The sequence below is a fragment of the Cervus canadensis genome, chromosome 11 (assembly GCF_019320065.1).
Source record: "Cervus canadensis isolate Bull #8, Minnesota chromosome 11, ASM1932006v1, whole genome shotgun sequence".
Lineage (NCBI taxonomy): Eukaryota > Metazoa > Chordata > Mammalia > Artiodactyla > Cervidae > Cervus > Cervus canadensis.
This window is the reverse complement of record NC_057396.1, coordinates 9,128,367-9,148,700: the sequence shown is the minus strand read 5'-3', so window position 1 is coordinate 9,148,700 and position 20,334 is coordinate 9,128,367.

Genomic DNA, 20,334 nt, shown 5'->3' with positions numbered 1-20,334 from the left:
ACTATCATTATTCTGAATTCTTTTTCAGGTAGACTCCCTATCTCCTCCTCTTTTGTTTGGTTTGGTGGGTATTTACCTGCTGAATATTTTTCTGCATCTTCATCTTGTTTAGATGGCTGTGTTTAAGGTGGCCTTTCTGTAGACTGGAAGTTTACTGTGGAGGTTGCTCCCTGTGGGTGGGGTTGGACTAGTTGCTTGTCAAGGTTTTTGGTTAGGAAAATTTTCATCTGTGTTCTGGTGGGTGGAGCTGGATCTCTTCTCTCTGGAGTGCAACGAAGTATCCAGTAGTGAGTTTTGAGCTGTCTGTGGGTTTGATGTGACTTGGGGCAGCCTGTATTCTAATGCTCAGTGCTATGTTCCTGGGTTGCTGGACTATTAGTGTGGTATGTCTTGCTCTGGAATTTGTTGGCTCTTGCATGGAGTTTGGTTTCAGTGTAGGTATGGAGGCTTTTGGATGAACTCTTGTCAATCAATGTTCCCTGGAGTCAGGAGATCTCTGGTGTTCTCAAGTTTTGTCCTTAAGCCTTATGCCTTGGCTTTCAGTCTTATTCTTACAGTAGCCTCAAAACTTCTCCATCCATATAGCACTGATGATAAAACATCTAGGTGAATGGTGAAAAGATTCTCCACAGTGAGGGACACCCAGAGATGTTTTCAGAGTAACATGGAGAAGAGAAGAGGGAGAAGGGAGATAGAAGTGACCAGGAGGAGAAGAGGGGAAATCAAAAGGGGAGAGAAAAATCTAGCCAGTAATCAATTCCCCATGTGTTCTCCACAGTCTGGAACACCAAGAGAGGTTCATGGAGTTACATAGGGAAGAGAAGAGGGAGAAGGGAGATAGAGGTGACCAGTAAGAGAAGAGGTGCAGTCAAAAAGGGAGAGACCAATCTAGCCAGTAATCAGTTCCCTAAGTGTTCTCCACAGCCCAGGACACCCTGAGAGATTCACAGAGTTAAGTAGAGAAGAGAAGGGGAAGGAAATAGATAAAGGTGATCTTGGGTAGAAAAGGGAGAGTCAAAAGGGGCAAGAGCAATCAAGCCAATAGTCACACCCTTAAGTAAAAATAGGTACTGAAGATTAGATTCTTAAAGGTACAAAACTGATAATAAATACTGAAGAGCAAAGATTAAAAATCTAGAGTAGAAGTTAGACTTTCAAAAATACAATATTAAAAACACAAAACAAAATCAATCACATTTTTTAAAAATATGTATTTAAAATTTGCTTTAAAAATAGGGTCTTTTTGCAAGGTAATAGTAGGTTATAAAGGGGTAATAAAGAACTTAAAAATAAAATAATACAAAAAATGATAGTAGTAAAAGTATATCTAGGAATTTCTCTGGAGCTGTTGAGGGCAGTGTGGGGTCAGTTCAGTTTCAGATAGTTCCTTGTTTTAGCTTATACTTCTTCTCAAGGTCTATAGGCCCCTTCCAATGCTTAGTCAATGCTAACCACAGTGTTTTGATCTGTTGTACATGTCACTTTCAGAGCACCTCCCTCTTCTTTGTTTATTTTGGCTTCTTCTGTTTGCAAATCTCTTCAGTGTCTAATATCCACCCTGACATAAGGGGCCGAAGGTGGTCACTTATTTAGACTTACTTGTTCAGTTGTGCTGTGGGCAGGGAGGAATGCTGCAAACAAATATCACTGGCGTGTTTGTGGAGTTCTCACAGTGTCTGGACCACACTGAGTTCGCCCCAATTCATGGCTCCTTTGCTTTTCCAGTCTACAATGCTCAGGCTCCAGGTTGCTCTGCAGGGGGACTCTCCAAAGCAGCCCCTGGGTTCTGTGCACATTCCAGGTCTAACCTGCTCAGGTTCAGGTTCTTGGGTACTCCACAAAGGCACAGACTCAGTTGGGCCTGAGTTTGTGCCCTTCCCAGGTCCAAGGAGCTCAGGTGACCAGATGCTTGGTGAGTGCACTATCCCAGGTGTGTGGTGCGTCTTATCACCTCCCTGGTCCTGGCAGCTCAGTTTCCTGGGTGTATACAGTCAGTCAGTCAGTCAGTCAGTCAGTCAGTCAGTCAGTTCAGTCGCTTAGTCGTGTCCGACTCTTTGCGACCCCATGAACTGCAGCACGCCAGGCCTCCCGGTCCATCACCAACTCCCGGAGTTTACTCAAACTCATGCCCATCGAGTCGGTGATGCCATCCAGTCATCTCATCCTCTGTCGTCCCCTTCTCCTCCTGCCCCCAATCCCTCCCAGCATCAGGGTCTTTGCCAATGAGTCAACTCTTCGCATGAGGTGGCCAAATTATTGGAGTTTCAGCTTCAATGTCAGTCCTTCCAATGAACACCCAGGACTGATCTCCTTTAGGATGGACTGGCTGGATCTCCTTGCAGTCCAAGGGACTCTCAAGAGTCTTCTCCAATACCACAGTTCCAAAGCATCAATTTTTTGTCGCTCAGCTTTTTTCACAGTCCAACTCTCACATCCATACATGACCACTGAAAAAAAGATAACCTTGACTAGACGGACCTTTGCTGGCAAAGTAATGTCTCTGCTTTTTAATATGCTATCTAGGTTGGTCATAACTTTCCTTCCAAGGAGTAAGCATCTTTTAACGTCATGGCTGCAGTCACCATCTTCAGTGATTTTGGAGCCTAAAAAAATAAATTCTGACACTGTTTCCACTGTCTCCCCATCTATTTCCCATGAGGTGATGGGACCAGATGCCATGATCTTAGTTTTCTGAATGTTGAGCTTTAAGCCAACTTTTGCACTCTCCTCTTTCACTTTCATCAAGAAGCTTTTTAGTTCCTCTTCACTTTCTGCCATAAGGGTGATGTCAGCTGCATATCTGAGGTTATTGATATTTCTCCTGGCTATCTTGATTCCAGCTTGTGCTTCATCCAGCCCAGCGTTTCTCATGATGTACTCTGCATATAAATTAAATAAGCAGGGTGACAATATACAGCCTTGATGTACTCCTTTTCCTATTTGGAACCAGTCTGTTGTTCCATGTCCAGTTCTAACTGTTGCTTCCTGATCTGCATACAGGTTTCTCAAGAGGCAGGTCAGGTGGTCTGGTATTCCCATCTCCTTCAGCATTTTCCACAGTTTATTGTGATCCACACAGTCGAAGGCTTTAGCATAGTCAATAAAGCCGAAATAGATGTTTTTCTGGAACTCTCTTGCTTTTTCAATGATCCAGAGGATATTGGCAATTTGATCTCTGGTTCCTTTGCCTTCTCTAAAGCCAGCTTGAACATCTGGAAGTTCTCAGTTCACATATTGCTGAAGCCTAGCTTGGAGAATTTTGAGCATTACTTTACTAGCGTGTGAGATGAGTGCAATTGTGTGGTAGTTTGAGCATTCTTTGGGATTGCCTTTCTTAGGGATTGGAATGAAAAAAGACCTTTTCCAGTCCTGTGGCCACAGCTGGGTTTTCCAAATTTGCTGGCATATTGAGTGCAGCACTTTCACAGCCTCATCTTTCAGGATTTGAAATAGCTCAACTGGAATTCCATCACCTCCACTAGCTTTGTTCATAGTGATGCTTTCTAAGGCCCACTTGACTTCACATTCCAGGATGTCTGGCTCTAGGTGAGTGATCACACCATTGTGATTATCTTGGTCATGAACATCTTTTATGTACAGTTCTTCTGTGTATTCTTGCCACCTCTTCTTAATATCTTCTGCTTCTGTTAGGTCCATAACTTTTCTGTCCTTTATTGAGCCCATTTTTGTATGAAATGTTCCCTTGGTATCTCTAATTTTCTTGAAGAGATTTCTAGTTTTTCCCATTCTGTTGTTTTCCTCTATTTCTTTGCATTTATCTCTGAGGAAGGCTTTCTTATCTCTCCTGGCTATTCTTTGGAACTCTGCATTCAAATAGGAATATCTTTCCTTTTCTCCTTTGCTTTTTACTTCTCTTCTTTTCACAGCTATTTGTAAGGCCTCCTCAGACAACCATTTTGCCTTTTTGCATTTCTTTCACATGGGGATGGTCTTGATCCCTGTCTCCTGTACAATGTCACGAACCTCTGTCCATAGTTCATCAGGTTCTCTGTCTATCAGATCTAGTCTCTTAAACCTATTTCTCACTTCCACTGTATATTCATATGGAATTTTATTTAGGTCATACCTGAATTGCCTAGTGGTTATCCCTACTCTTTTCAGTTTAAGTCTGAATTTGATAATAAGGAGTTCATCATCTGAGCCACAGCCAGCTCCAGGTCTTGTTTTTGCTGACTGTATAGAGCTTCTCCATCTTTGGCTGCAAAGAATATAATCAATCTGATTTCAGTGTTGGCCATCTGGTGATGTCCATGTGTAGAGTCTTCTCTTGTATTGCTAGAAGAGGGTGTTTGCCATGACCAGTGCGTTCTCTTGGCAAAACTCTATTAGCCTTTGCCCTGCTTCATTCCGTGCTCCAAGGCCAAATTTACCTGTTACTCCAGGTGTTTTTTAACTTCCTACTTTTGCATTCCAGTCCCCTATAATGAAAAGGACATATTTTTTGGGTGTTAGTTCTAAAAGGTCTTAAAGGTCTTCATAGAACCGTTCAACTTCTTCTTCAGCATTACTGGTTGGGGCATAGGCTTGGATTACCATGATATTGAATGGTCTGCCTTGGAAACGAACAGAGATCATTCTGTCAAGGCAAATTTGATGCATACAGGGAGTGCCATCTCAGGTGCGCCTCTGGTGTCTCCTCTGGTGGGCTGATCTCAGGCTGCAACCCTCCTGGCAGATGTCAACTGTCCAGGATCCCAGAAGATTTGGTTAGCGACTGGGACCCTGCTCACAGTTTGGTGGAGGATGCCATCTCTGGGGCCGAGATTGCCCCTCACCTTCTGGCTCTGGCTACCGCCCTCCTGCCTTTCTGCCTCTGGTGGGGGGTGGGCTGGTCTGCAACCGCTAGCTCTTTTCTGGTATTCACTGAGTCCTTTGTTCTGTGAGTGGCCTGGCATTGTCTTAGGTTATAGCTTTTTGTGGGAAAGTTCTCTCTCTCTCTCTTTATTTTTTTCTCTCTCTCTGGCTATCCTGCAGTTTGGGTTGCTATCTCATGTTAGTTTCCTCAGATTGTCCTCAGGGCATTCAGTCCAGGTCCTTACCCTGAGCATGCAACCTGCGCCTTCCCCTCTCATTGGTGGACAACGCAAAAATCTGGGCTCTTTCTCCTTTGGGAGTTTTGGTTGAGGCACATATTCTGTGTCCTCCCCCTCCCCCAATTATGTTGCCCTCTGAGATTCCAAAACTCCCCACAGACCCACTGGTGAGAGGATTTCTTGGTGTTTGGAAACTTTTCCTCCTTCATGACTCCCTCCCTGGGACAGGTCTCCATCTCTAATTCTTTTGTCTCTCTTTTTATCTTTTATATTTTGTCCTACCTCCTTTCAAAGAGAATGGGCTGCCTTTCTGGGTGCCTAGTGTCTCCACCAGCATTCAGACATTGTTTTGTGGAATTTGTTCAATGTTCAAATGATCTTCCGATGAATTTGTGGAGGAGAAAGTGGTCTCCCCATCCTATTCCTATACCATCTTAGGACCACCGTCTGTTTTAATCTTTATGAAATTGAAAGCGAAGTTGCTCAGTCACATCTGACTCTTTGTGGCCACATGGACTATAGCCCACCAGGCTCCTCCATCCGTGGAATTTTCCAGGCAAAAGTACTGGAATGGGTTGCCATCTCCTCCTCCAGAGGATTTTCCTGACCTTGGGGTCAAACTAAGGTCTTCCACATTGTGGACAGACGCTTTACCATCTGAGCCATCAGGGAAGCCCTATTAATCTTTATAAAGCAGTTATTTGGTGTATTGTGAGCTTTCTATTTTCACTTAAATCACACTCTCCAAAATACTATCCATCATCAAATGTTACAAGAAGTGCATGTTTTTTAAAAATAATATAGAATATTAGTAAAAAAAAATTAAATGTTTTTTAAAAAAAGGAAGCTATGAAAATGAATGGAAAAATACCTAAGCTGAAAACCAAGTAGTAAGTAATCTTACACAAAATAAATAAATAAAAAACTTTTGAAATAATATAAATAGTTTCTAGTATTTGCTTAACTTCAATTTCCATTTTTCATGCAACATAGATCTTAGTCTATATACCATAATTATCACTTAGTAAATAATTCTTCTTAAAGAAGTCTTCTCTTTTTTCATTATGTTTAAAAAGTCAACACACCATAAAATTATACCTTTCAGAAATTAAAAAAAAAATAAAAAATCGGAATGTCAGTTATTAGAATTAGATATTTTTTATAACCAGTCTCAATTTTGTTTTCAAAAAAGAAAATTTAATTTTTTAAATCACATTCCTAATTTTAGAAAAAGAAATTCTCTTGGCCTAGGTTCATTTGTTTTGTACATGTCAATGAAATTTTCTAGATTAAGGTTTCTAAAATCTTGGCTAAACTTACAGGTGGTTAACTAAATATCTAAAGTAGACAAAGCCATAAGACTCCAAAGAGTCATGGACTGCCTACATGAGGAAGCATGGTCAGCAGAGATATTCCAGCTATCAATTCTTTCAGGCTCTGCACCACAGAGCCTACTGACCAAATGTCCTTCCTTTCCCTGGTCAGTTTGCATCCAGTGACTGAATAGCACAGGGATAAAGTGGCCTAACATTTTTACTTCCTTCAAAAAAGAAAACTCAGAAGGACAGTGTTACTCCAGAGCTTTTACTAAGTTGAATGAGCCTTTGTTAGGCCTGCATTATGGTTTCAATTGTACCCTGCCTGATCCTGTTCTGTCCACATTCGTTTCACAGGTGTTGATCGCTAGAGAATATATAGCACTCCAAACTCTGTCACTTCTTCTGCTTCTGGAGAACATACTATAAGACAGATTAAAGAGAAGTGATTTAAAAATGCAAGTAATAAAAATTTATACCCAAAACTAGCCACCTCATTGGTAATAAAGACATCATCATTTTTGATAGTTGAAGTACAGACAGTTCCTGGCAAAATGAGGCCGTTCAATTGATAAAGCCAGAGATGAATCTTGATGGTGTATGACTGGAAGGGAATGCATTAGCTGACTGGCCAAGTATTTGAGATGTGCAAAATAAATAGTAGATGTTAGGAAGTGTTATTATATAATCACTCCTGAGCATGATTAATGCTATCTAGAGGGAATGAGCATTTGAGATAAAGAAACTGTCACTTGAAAGACAGATATGGAAGCCTGAGGGTCACTTTGACTACATATAAAGAATCTTTAATCTCCTCTAAGGGAAGGGCAAAAAAAGCTGAATAGAAAATTCAAAACTGTGGTTAAACTTCAAAGACAGGTAAGTACTCAGCCAAAGTAATTTTATTATTATGCCAAGATTATCGCTCTGGCTGGAAAAAATGAGACCTTCACATATAAATCTTATGAATCTTCTGAGCCTGATCCATCCTTGGTAAGAGGTAATATCTTCCTCTAAGCTGAGGAAAAATGCAGAGGCTTTTCTTTCATAAAGCAGCAGTCTCTAGGAATGAGAATTTACCTTGCCAAATAACCCGAACAGAAGTTTTTCTTTCCCCTTAGGTTAAATCTATAATCTTTTTTCCTTTACTACTGAAAACAAAACTACAGGGCATTGTATTAGTTGTAAATCAATAGTATTAGTGATAATAGTGTTAACCCACTGACATTTTAAAGAATATATCCACAATTAATTTTTCACAATTCATAGAAAGCCATTTATCTTCATGTGAGCAAAAAATAATCAATTACATATATTTAAAACATAAAAGCAACCAAAAACCCTTGAGCATAAACCTCAGGATTTTTCCTACCCACCATGTTGTCCACTTTGCCTATGTGCTGTACTGTGCTTAGTCGCTCAGGGATGTCTGATTCTTTGAGACCACGTGGACTGTAGCCCTCAAGGCCCTCTGCTGTGGGGATTCTCCAGGCAAAAATACTGGAGTGGGTTGCCATGCCCTCCTCCAGGAACTCTTTCCAACCCAAGAATCGAAACTGGGTTTCCCGCATTGCAGGCATATTCTTTACCGTCAGAGCCACCAGGGACATCCCCAGTTTGCCTGTAACTAGTGTTAAATGACAGAATAATCCAAATGAGAACAACCTCAGCCTGAAAAAAAAAAGGAACGAGCTAAAGCAAAAAGGTAATGGTAATACTTAATTAACCTTTACCTGGAAGGAACCATAGGAATATACAGGAAAGGTTATTCCTATGGGTGAAAGTGAAAGTGATAAGTGCTCAGTCGTTCCTGACTCTTTGTGATCCATGGACTGTATTCTGCCAGGGTCCACTGTTTGTGGAATTCTCCATGCAAGAATACTGGAGTGGGTTGCCATTTCCTTCTCTAGGGGATCTTCCCGACCCAGGGATCAAACCCGTGTCACCTGCATTGCAAGCAGATTCTTTACCGGCTGAGCCACCAAGGAAGCACCCCATTCCTATGGTTAGGGGGCTTAACTAGAAGAATTGGAAAATAAAATCAAACAGAAAAGACTTGTTGACTTAGAAGCACTATCCTAAGTTTACCCTTAATGCTTGGTCAGGACAACATGAAATAGTATGGCTCATTAAAAAGATGGCTCATAGAGGTGTAAACAAGGCTCTCTCATGACTAAAGTTGTAATGGAAATGATAGGAGAAAGAATTTACAGACTGAGGGAAGTGGGCACAACAGAGTGTGGCAAGATTATGTGGTAGATGAATATATTCTATGGGAAGATTTGGTTTATACACATTTATCAAGCCTACAACAAACTCACTGGTGGAAGGAGTACCTGCACCACAAAATGTTCAGTATGTCCTACTGTTGAGTGAAATTGTATAAATCTTAATTATGTTGAATTCATTCACAGTGCTTTTCAGGTCTACTATATGTTTCTACTTCTCTGTATATTCATTCTATTAATTTTTGAGAGTGTGATATTGACCCTCCAACTAAAATCTTAATTTATCTGTCTTAAAAAAAATTTCAATATGTAGTATAACTATATTTAACCTTGTTCTTATTTTCCAAGTCTCCTATAAATGTGTTATGATATTTTCATAATTTAAAAAAATCAAAACCTAAAAAAAAAGAAAAATTCAGTGTAGCTCTAACCTACAAATCAGGCTGTCAATAGGAAAGACTGTTGTAAAACTTAAGTCACTAAAATAAATTAAAATGAGAGATTCCCAAAACTATGGAAGCAAGTGAAAGGGCTAACAGCTTCCGTAGGGAGGCCAGAGGTCCCTAAGAGGCAGGAGGAAATAAACTGCAAGTGGCAGATCTTTTTTTTTTTTTTTTTCTCTTCTCTTTTATTCCTGTTATCATGAGGATACCTGGTTCCCTTGAACTTAACTTTTCTCAAGTATTCAGCTAACCAGAGCAGTTTTTCTTATGTAAACATTTTTTGTAAGCTATGTCAGTTAAACTATGTATTTGCTTTGGCATCTGCCTTTCCTCAAATCAGTTCCCCCTAAGACTTACCTTCTTTTTTTTTTTTTTTTTTTTCCAAACCTTGAGCTAACAGTGGCTCAGCAAACCAGTACATCTTACTCATGGAAAAGTTTTGTTTTGTTTTGTTTTTAACTCTATTAATGAAATTATGTATTTGCTTTGAAATCTGCCTTTATTCAAGATTTATGTCAATTGTTTTATGGCCAGAGATGACTCCTTTTGTGCCATTCTATCTCAAAATGCATGTTGTGGGAGCAACTGGGACAACTCTCTCAGTCTTGATTTGTGGTTTGTTTTTTTTTTTTTTTAATCTGATTAGCACCTTACTAACAGGTATAAAATGCCTTGCTAAAAACTAGCATTACTTTGCCAACAAAGGTCCTTATAGTCAAAGGTATGGTTTTTCCAGTAGTCATGCACAGATGTGAGAGCTCGACCATCAAGAAGGATGAGCACCAAAGAAGTGATGCTTTTGAACTGTGGTGTTGGAAAAGACACTTGAGAGTTCCTTGGAATGAAAGGAGGTCAAACCAGTACATCCTAAAGGAAATCAACCTTGAATATTCAGTAGAAGGACTGATGCTGAAGCTGAAGCTACAATATTTTGGCCATCTGATTCAAAGAGCTGACTCATTGGGAAAGACCATGATTCTGGGAAAGATTGAAGGTAGGAGAAGAGGACAACAGAGGATGAGATGATTGGATGGCATCATCAACTCAGTGGACTTGAGTTTGAGCAAGAAGCTGGTGAAGGATAGGGAAGCCTGGAGTGCCGCAGTCCATGGGGTTGCAAAGAGTCAGACACTACTGACTGATTGAACAACAACAAATTACTAGCAAGGAGGCACTCCTTCTGTCCCCTTCTGATGTCTATGTCAGAAGCTTTCTCTATCTCTTTTTATATTGCAATAAAACTCTGCTACATAAAAGCTCTGAGTGATCAAGCCTCATCTCTGGCCCCGGATAGAATTCCTCTCCTCCAGAGGCCACAAATCCTGGCATTGTTCATGACTCCTAGCCACAATGTTTTACAAGTATATGCTAACTCACTGTTAGAAGCAAGGGGGAAGCAATCATAGTAATGATGGGAAAGGTTCTGGGGTAACCAAGGGAGGAAGATTCACCAAGAACTGTGAAGGTAGTTAATAGGCCATGGTATCTTATTATCAAATATATAGGACTTAATAATGGTACTATCTAACTTGTACTGGCAGAAGAAATCAAGAATTCATGACTAGAAAGAAGAGGTGGGATCACTTTCTCCATTAAAACACTGTGCAGTGTTAGATGTCAATTATATCTTAATAAATCTGGGGGGGGGGCAGAGAAGACATGTCAAAAATGTCATGATCTTTTGAAATGCACCTGGACATTTATCTGCTTTAAAACCAGGAATCTATTGATTACAACAACGCTTGAGTCCTCAGGGAGAAGGGTCTATATGAGAATCCATGGGAATAACAGAAGAAGATGTTTGGTTTTCACTCCAAAATGCAGGAACTTGCACTTTGCCACCCCATCCTAACAAGTACAATTGTGAATGAACTGAAGCATCAACACTTCTTTTTAAATCCATCTGAGAAGTGATGTCACATGGAAATTCCCTGCTCCCAAAATGGAAAAACAGACAAGCAAATACAGAGAATCACATCTTTTCTAGAGCAGAAACACATGAGCAGACATCTGAATAGGAACCAGTACTCAGGAAAACCTGAATTTGAATTGATGAGTTGATATGGACTCACTGTTGACAACCTGAGACTTAAAAACTCCAAGTACCCAACATATGGAGGGACCTTAAACTGTGAGTTTTACCTCCAGGAGCTCTAGGTTCACAGTGAAAATCAGACAAAAGTCTCTTCATGTTTCAAGTAGGAGGAGCTGAAAAATAATTATCTTGAAAGACACCAGAATACTTGCTCTTCATGACAAATCTGCCCTTAGAATAAACTGTTTTATCAGAACCAAACCTTCTGAGGTCTTACACTAAATGCTTTGACTGTGTGGATCACAACAAACTAAGGAAAATTGTTAAAGAGATGGGAATACCAGACCACCTGACCTGCCTCCAGAGAAATCTGTCTGCAGGTCAAGAAGTAACACTTAGAACTGGACATGAAACAACAGACTGGTTCAAAATTGGGAAAGGAGTACATCATGGCTGTATATTGTCACCCTGCTTATGTAACTTATATGCAGAGTACACCATATGAAATGCTGGATTTTATAAAGCACAAGGCGGAATCAAGATTGCCAGGAAAATTATCAATAGCTTCAGATTTGCAGATGACACCACCCTAATGGCAGAAAACAAAGTTGAACTGTAGAGCTTCTTGATGAAGGTGAAAGAGGAGAATGAAAAAGCTGGCTTAAAACTCAACATTCAAAAAATGAAGATCATGGCATCTGGTCCCATCATTTTATGTCAAATAGATGGGGAGACAAAATAAACAGTGAGACTTTATTTTCTTGGGCTCCAAAATCACTGCAGATGGTGATTGCAGCCATGAAATTAAAAGACACTTGCTCCTGGGAAGAAAAACTATGACCAACCTCGATAGCATATTAAAAAACAGAGACATCACTTTGCCGACAAAGGTCAGTCTAGTCAAAGCTATGATTTTTTCCAGTAGTCATGTATGCATGTGAGAGTTGTACCATAAAGAAAGCTGAGAACTGAAGAAGTGATGCTTTTGAACTGTAGTGTTGGAGAAGACTGTTGAGAGTCTATTAGACTGCAAGATCAAACTAGTCAATCCTAAAAGAAATCAGTCCTGGATAGTCATTGGAAGGACTGACGCTGAAGCTGAAGTTGCAATACTTTGACCACCTGATATGAAGAACTAACTCCTTAGAAACGACCCTGACACAGGGAAAGGAGGGCAGGAGGAGAAGGGGATGACAGAGGATGAGATAGTTGGATGACATCACCAACATGAGTTTGAGCAAGCTCTAGTAGTTGGGAATGGACAAAGAAGCCTGGCATGCTGCAATTCATAGGGTCACAAAGAGTCGGACACCACTGGGTGACTGAACTGAAGTGAATCAAACTGGGGGTAGAGAAATACCAGCTTCAGCTGCCTCTAACCCTCTAGAAGGGATGGGTGGCTGAGAAGATTTGGTGACGTTCACTGTCCAACAGCACAGGAATACCAAAAGAATGAGACCTAGTCAAAGGACTATAGAACACGTTCTGTTCCCTTACAACTTTGCATTATAATACCAGAGACCTCTATTTGTAATTCATTTTACCTAGTATATTATGCCTTCTTTCAATTAAAACATATACCATATACCAAAAAATAAGTATACACGTATACAGACACACACACAAACACAGGCATTAAAAAGACAAGTCAACTATTAGAACCAAATCCAGATATGGCAGAGATGTTATAATTCTCCAGTTGAATTTAGCTATGATTAATACATTAAGGGTTATTTTGGGTAACAAAGAAAGTAAAAGCAGATAGTTAATGTAACCAAAAATACACACATTCTAAGGAAGAATCTAGAATAAATACTAGAGATCAAAAAGAATCTAAGGGTGCTGAAGATGCTTTTGAAGACTTCATTAGTGAACTTTACATGGCTTTGAAAAAAAAAAAAAAAGAATCTCTGACCTTGAACATGTATCAATACAAACAGTCCAAATTGAATAACAAAGAGAAGAAAAGACTAAAATAATAGAGAATAACATATTTAAGGACTGTGAGATAACTACAAAAAGTGCAACATATTTGCAGTGTGAATACTAGAAAAAGAAGGAAAAAAATGAACAGAATAAATACTCAAAACAAAGATTGAGAATTTATCCAAATTAATGTAATACACAAAACCACATATTCAGAAAACTTGGTGTACCAAGTGGGGTTAATTTTTTTTTAAATTTATATATATAATATATATATATAGTCATATAGTATGCAAACAGCAGAAAATCAAAGATTAAGAAAAAATATTGAAATAAGGCAAAGTGGTTCTTTTAAAGGGTGAGAAGAGTAAAGATGAGAATTACATCTTACTTCTCAGAAACTATAAAAGAGAGAATATTGTGGATGGAAATATTTCACATATTGAGAGAAAAAAAGAAAACATCATCAACCAAAAATGCTGTATCCTACACAATTATTCTTTAAAAATGTAAAAGAAGACTTCCTCACACAACCAACTTATGTGGGAATTTGTTGTCCAACAATTTGCACTGAAAAAATATTAAAAGAAGTTCTTCAGAAAGAAGGCAATCTATACATATCAGAAACTCAGATTTGCCTTGAACGTTGCTGGTGAACATATACATTGGTGTGACCACTATGGAATATAGTATGTAGCTTCTTCAAAAGGCTCAAAATAGAACTATTTTGTTGTTGTTGTTGATGTTCAGTAACTACATTGTGTTCTGCTCTTTGTGACTCCATGGCTTCCAGCCACCAAGTTGCCCTGTTCTTCACTATCTCCTGGTGTTTGCTCAAGCTCACATCCATTGAGTCAGTGATGTTATCCCACCATCTCATCCTCTGTCACCTCCTTCTCCTCCTACCCTCAGTCTTCTCAGCATCAAATTCTTTTCCAATGAGTTGGCTCTTTGCATCAGATGGCCAGAGTATCAGAGTGTCATCTTCAGCATCAGTCCTTCCAATGAATTTCAGGGTTGATTTCTTTTAAGACTGACTGGTTTGATCTCCTTGCTGCCCAATGGATTCTCAAGAGTCTTCTCTAGCACCACAATTCAAAAGCATCTGTTCTTCAGTGCTAAGCCTCCTTTATGGTCCAGTTCTCACATCCAAATATGGCTACTAGAAAATTTAGAGCTTTGACTAAACCTACTTTTGTTGGCAAAGCAATGTCTCTGCTTTTTAATACACTATCTAGGTTTGTAATAGATATCTTTCCAAGGAGCAAACACCTTTGAGTTTCAGGGCTACAGTCACTGTCTGTAGTGATTTTGGAGCCCAAGAAAATAAAGCCTGTCTCTGTTTCCATTGTTTCCCCATCTATTTGCCATGAAGTGATAGGAATGGATACCATGATCTTAGTTTTTGAATGTTGACTTATAAGCCAAATGTTTCACTATTTTCGTTCACCCTCGTCAAGAGGCTCTTCAGTTCCTCTTGCCTTCTGCCATTAGAGAGGCATCATCTACATAATTGAGATTGTTGCTATTTCTCCCAGTATTTTTGATTCCAGCTTGTGATTCACCTATCCCAGCAATTCATGTGATGTACTCTGCCTAGAAGCTAAATATGCATGGTAACAACATACAGCCTTGACATACTCTTTTCTCAATTTTGAGCCAGTCTCGTGTTTGATAGAATTTTGTCTAATGAACTTTGTTTCATGTCTGGTTCTAACTGTTACTTCTTAACCTGCATACAAGTTTCTCAGTTTCTCAGGTAACCTGCTATGCACTAAGTCACTTCAGTCGTGTCTGACTCTTTGTGACCCTAACAACTGTAGCTCACCAGGCTCCTCTGTCCTTGGGATTCTCCAGGCAAGAGTACTGGAGTGGGTTACCATTCCCTTCTCCAGGGGATCTTCCTGACCCAGGGATCGAACCTGCGTCTACTTGCATCTCTTGCATTAAGAGGCAGGTTCTTTACCACTAGTGTCACCTGGGAAGCCTGTAAGGTGGTCTGGTATTTCCATCTCTTTACGAATTTTCCAAAATTTGCTTTCATCCACACAGTCAAAGGATTTCTTAGTCAGTGAAGCAGAAATAGATGTTTTACTGGAATTTCCTTGTTTTATCTATGATCTAATGGATGTTGGTAATTTGATCTCTGATTCCTCTGCCTTTTCTAAACCCAACTTGGTTCATGTCCTGCTGAAATCTAGCTTGAAGAGTTTTTAACATTACCATGCTAGCACGTGATATGAGTGCAATTATATGGTAGTTTGAACATCCTTTGGCATTGCCCTTCTTTGGGATTGGAATGAAAACCGACATTTTCCAGTCCTGTGGCCACTGTCTGGTTTTCCAAATTTGCTGGCATGTTGAGTTCAGCACTTTCACAGCAACATCTTTTGCAAGTTAAAGTGAACATGTTAGTCACTCAGTTGTGTTCGATTCTTTGTGACCCCTTGGACTATAACCCACCAAGCTCCTCTGTCCATGGAATTCTCCAGACAAGAACATTGGAGTGGGTTGCAATTCCCTTCTTCAAGGGATCTTCCCAACCCACAGCTGGTCTGCTGCATTGCAGGTGGATTCTTTACTGGTGGAGGATTCTGAGCCACCAGGGAAGCAATATCTCTTAGGATTTAAAATAGCTCAGCTGGAGCACCATAACCTCCACTTGCTTTGTTCGTAGTAATGCTTTGTAATGTCCACTTGACTTCACACTCCAGGATGTCTGGCTCTAGGTGATTGACCACATCATCGAGGTTATCAGGGTCATTAAGACCTTCTTATATAGTTATTTTATGTATTCTAACTTCCTCTTCTTAATATCTTCTGCTTCTGTTAGGTCGTTGCCATTTCTGTCCTTTATTGTGCCCAACTTTGCACAAAATGTTCCCTTTGTATCTGCTATTGTAATGAAGACATCTCTAGTCTGTTTTATTTATTTTTTTTAAATTCCTTGGGGCTTTCTACATTTAACTTCACATCACTTGCAACTGGGACAGTTTTAACCCTTCCTTCCTAATCAGAGGGTGTTTTATTTCTTTTTTTTTTTTTTTTGCTTTTATTGAACTATCTTGAATTTCCAATACAATGTTAAAAAAGAATGATAAGAATGGACATATGTGTCTGGTTCCCAATATTAATGAGGATACATCCAATTAGTCATTGTTATTATTTTAAATAATGCTGTTTTGTAGATGCTTTTTATCAAGCTGGAGGAACTCTCTTATAATCATCATCTGCTATGAATTTTTACCTTGAGTGGGTATTAAATTCTGTAAAACATTTGTTTTTGCCTCAATTGATATGAACATGATTTTTCTTATTTAGCTTATTACTGTGGTCAAGTTCTCTCATTTAACATTCAACCAAAGAAGGAGTGAAAGATATAACATCAGAAAATCATGTCTTATGGGTTTCTTCCCTACTTTGCTTCATTCATTCAATGAAATTGTATTGATTTTATTTTTCAATCATGTTCTCAGCATTGAAGTAGCAATTAAACATGACCTCTTTTTTGGTGATTTAATTGTAGCAATATGTTAAGAGATAAAATAGAAATACATATGAGAAGCTATCATGGAAGTTTCTTAAATTCAGTGCCAAAGAACTTTTTACATAAGAAGCATCAGTAAGTTTGTTAAAAATTGCTGATTCATGACCTCCAGGCCTGTAAACCATAATCTCTCAGTGTTAGGAATCAGAATGTTTACTAAAAATACTAAGTGAACTGTAGAATACAGATGAGATAACAAGTATTATTTCTTGCTAGTGGGAGAAGTTGGAAATGAGTGATGATAAAGAATAAATTTGAGGATGACTTTTCCTGGCTGAGAAAAAAAGGTGAGTGTGAGCATTCTTGTATAGAAGAAACAATATTTGGCAAGACATACAGGTGTGAACATGCAAGGTATGTTTGGAAATTCCAATTAAATACCCAGGGCAGACACTGGTAACTCATTTTATAAATGAGGAAGTTCAGAAACCATATACCCAATAGTATAAGTAAATTCACATGACTAGTCACGAGTGCACTAGAAATAAAACCACTTTTTACAAATTAACTAGTGCCATAGTCTCTCCAAATATTTACAGACCTGTAGCGTTTGAGCTTCAGTATCATTTTCAAAAACACTCTGCAATTCTGCAAATGGTTGACATAAAATAAAATGCAGTGATTCTTTAGGTACTGCAAATTGTTAAATGACAAAGACACATTGAACTACTTAACATTTATTTTTTACAGCCTCATTATGTACCTGATGTGAAATGGGAAGCCATTATTTCACTCTAAAACTAGCTTGAAAACATCTTGGCTAGCATGTGCCAATACAAGTCTAAGAAGGCTGACAAAGTCTTGGTAATATTAAATAGACAAATAGTTTAAGAAGGAAATTTTCTAGCCAAAAGTAAGACAGCATCCTGGCATTTCTTCAAAGTTCTTTCCTCAAAAGCATTATTTCCTAAATTCTTTTTATTGTAAAGGTGTTTTCATTAGAGTTTCTACTTCTGACAAGCTTAAGGACAGCTGGGACCCTGCTGGCTTGAGGTTGATGCTGAGACATTTTCACAGAGTGTCATCTGTGTACCAAAGTGTTGTAAATCTCAGCATTTCATGATCCCTCTTCCCTGAATTCTCAATGAGCACAGAGGGCAGCAGAAATCACTCCTGGTGGGGTGATACATTTGAAGTTCCTTGTGAGAAGAAGCAGCTATAGGAAGGGGAAATGAAAGCTGCCAATGTGTAATTATAGCCCCAGAACAGAAACTTGTCCAAAACACAGGATTATCACTCTTCTTTCTCAAACATATTGTTGCAGTGACTGGGGGCTTGGCATAGTACAAGGCTGGCAGCAGATTACTCACTGGGATAATCAGAGGAGAATCAACATTTCCAATGAGGCTCTAATTTACATAATATCTTATTTTTCACTTTCATTTCTTTCCTGAGTTCTACCAGCTTACATTACATTTCATCTCCTTCTGTGGTATTATAGCATTTTCCTTTTTTTGGAAACATCATTAATTTCTTTGTTTTTATAAAATCATGTTTTAAAACATGCATTTATAATTCCTTGTATAATTCACACAGTAAGTATTATTTGAGATACTTTTGTTATAAATGAGTGCCTAAGCTGGTTTCTTTATGATTATTCATTTTGAAATGGGATCTCGGGGGAGGAGCCAAGATGGCGGAGGAGTAGGACGGGGAGACCACTTTCTCTCCTACAAATTCATCAAAAGAATAACTGAACGCAGAGCAAACTTCGCAAAACAACTTCGGATCGCTAGCTGAGGTCATCAGGCGCCCAGAAAAGCAGCCCATTGTCTTCGAAAGGAGGTAGGACAAAATATAAAAGATAAAAAGTGAGACGAAAGAGCTAAGGACGGAGATCCATCCCGGGAGCTCTTAGGCGGCATTGCTTGGGGTAGGGTCCGGGCCCGAGTGCCCTGAGGACAATCGGAGGGAACTTCTGTGAGTTGCCAACTTGAACTGTGGGAGACCAAAAGAGAGAGAGTAAATTAACCGGCCCGAACACACTGCCGGCCGTTCGCAGAACAAAGAGACCGAGAGGGTCCAGAGAGGAGCTCGCAGGCTGCGGACCGGCCCAGCCCCGCCGAGAGGCAGGGGGGAGGGGAAGGTCGCGGCGAGACACAGGGCGCAGGCACCCGACCGGCGCGGGTGGGGACTGGGGCTGGGGACGCTGAGGGTGGAAGGCGCGCGCGCCCGACTGGCGCCAGCGGAAACTGAGACTGGGTCTGCGGAAGGGAGTGGGCGCGCCACACCTGGGGAGACTGTGCCCATCAAGCCCCTGGCTGCCTGGACCGCTCTGACGGGGAAGGCACAGAGAGCAGGCGCAGCTTTTCCTTCCGCGCTTTTGTGGAACACCCGAGGGCTGGAACCTCGCGCAGCGCGGGGCGTGCTCCATATAGAACAGCTGGGACTTTAACAGCACAGACGGAGAAAGCAGCGTCAGCCCCTCCCGGCAGCCCCAGCCCATCCCCGCGGCGCAAGCCCGTCCCCATAGCGCCAGCCTCTCCCTGCAGCGCAAGCCCCTCCCTGCCCTGCAGAGCGACGGAACTAGCTACCTGAATAAGAGTCCACCTCCGCCCGCCTGTGTCAGGGCGGAAATGAGGCTCTGAAGAGACCGGCAAACAGAAGCCAAATAAACAAAGGGAACCGCTTCAGAAGGGACTGGTGCAACAGATTAAAATCCCTCTAGGAAACACTGACTACACCGGAGGGGCCTGTAGATATCGAGAAGCGTAAGCTGGAACGAGGAGCTATCTGAAACTGAGCCGAACCCACACTGACCGCAACAGCTCCAGAGAAACTCCTAGATATAATTTTACTTTTTTCTCTTTTTTAATTTTTTTTTCTTTTTTTCTTTTTTTTCTTTTTTCTTTCTTCTCTTTTATTTTCCTTTAAAATCCCCTATTACTCCCCCATTACTCCTTAACTTTCATTTCCACAGACTTTTACGATTTTTTAATTAGGGGGAAAAAAAAATTTTTTTTTTCTTTTTTTCTTTTTCTTTCTTTTTTTTTTCTTTTTTTTCTTTCCTTTTTCTCTTCTATTTTCTATTTTTCTTTTTCTCTTATTTCTTTTAAAGTCCTCTAGTACTCCTCTACTACTCCTTAATTTTCATTTTCAATACACTATAACCTTACCAAAAAAAAAAAAAGAAGAGAAGCCCTATTTTAAAACCGAAGATTATTCTCTCCCAATCTTGACTCTCTGTTTTCTACCTCAGAACACCTCTATTTCCTCCTTTCCCCTTCTCTTCCCAATCCAATTCTGTGAATCCTTGTAGGTGACTGGGCTACGGAGAACACTCTGGGAACAGACAGCTGCGTAGATCTGTCTCTCTCCTCTTGAGTCCCCCTTTTTCTTCTCCTGTTCATCTCTATCTCCCTCCTCCCTCTCCTCTTCTTCATGTAACTCTGTGAACCTCTCTGGGTGTCCCTAACGGGGGAGAATCTTTTAGCCATTAACCTAGAAGTTTTCTTATCAGGGCTGTATAGTTGGAGAAGTCCTGAGACTACAGGAAGAATAAAACTGAAATCCAGAGGCAGGAGACTTAAGCCCAAAACCTGAGAACACCAGAAAACTCCTGACTACATGGAACTTTAAGTAATTAGTGACCGTCCAAAAGCCTCCATACCTACACTGAAACCAACCACCACCCAAGAGCCAATAAGTTTTAGAGCAAGACATACCACGCAAATTCTCCAGCAACGCAGGAACATAGCCCTGAACATCAACATACAGGCTGCCCAAGGACACCCCTAACACATAGACCCATCTCAAAACTCATTACTGGGCACTCCATTGCTCTC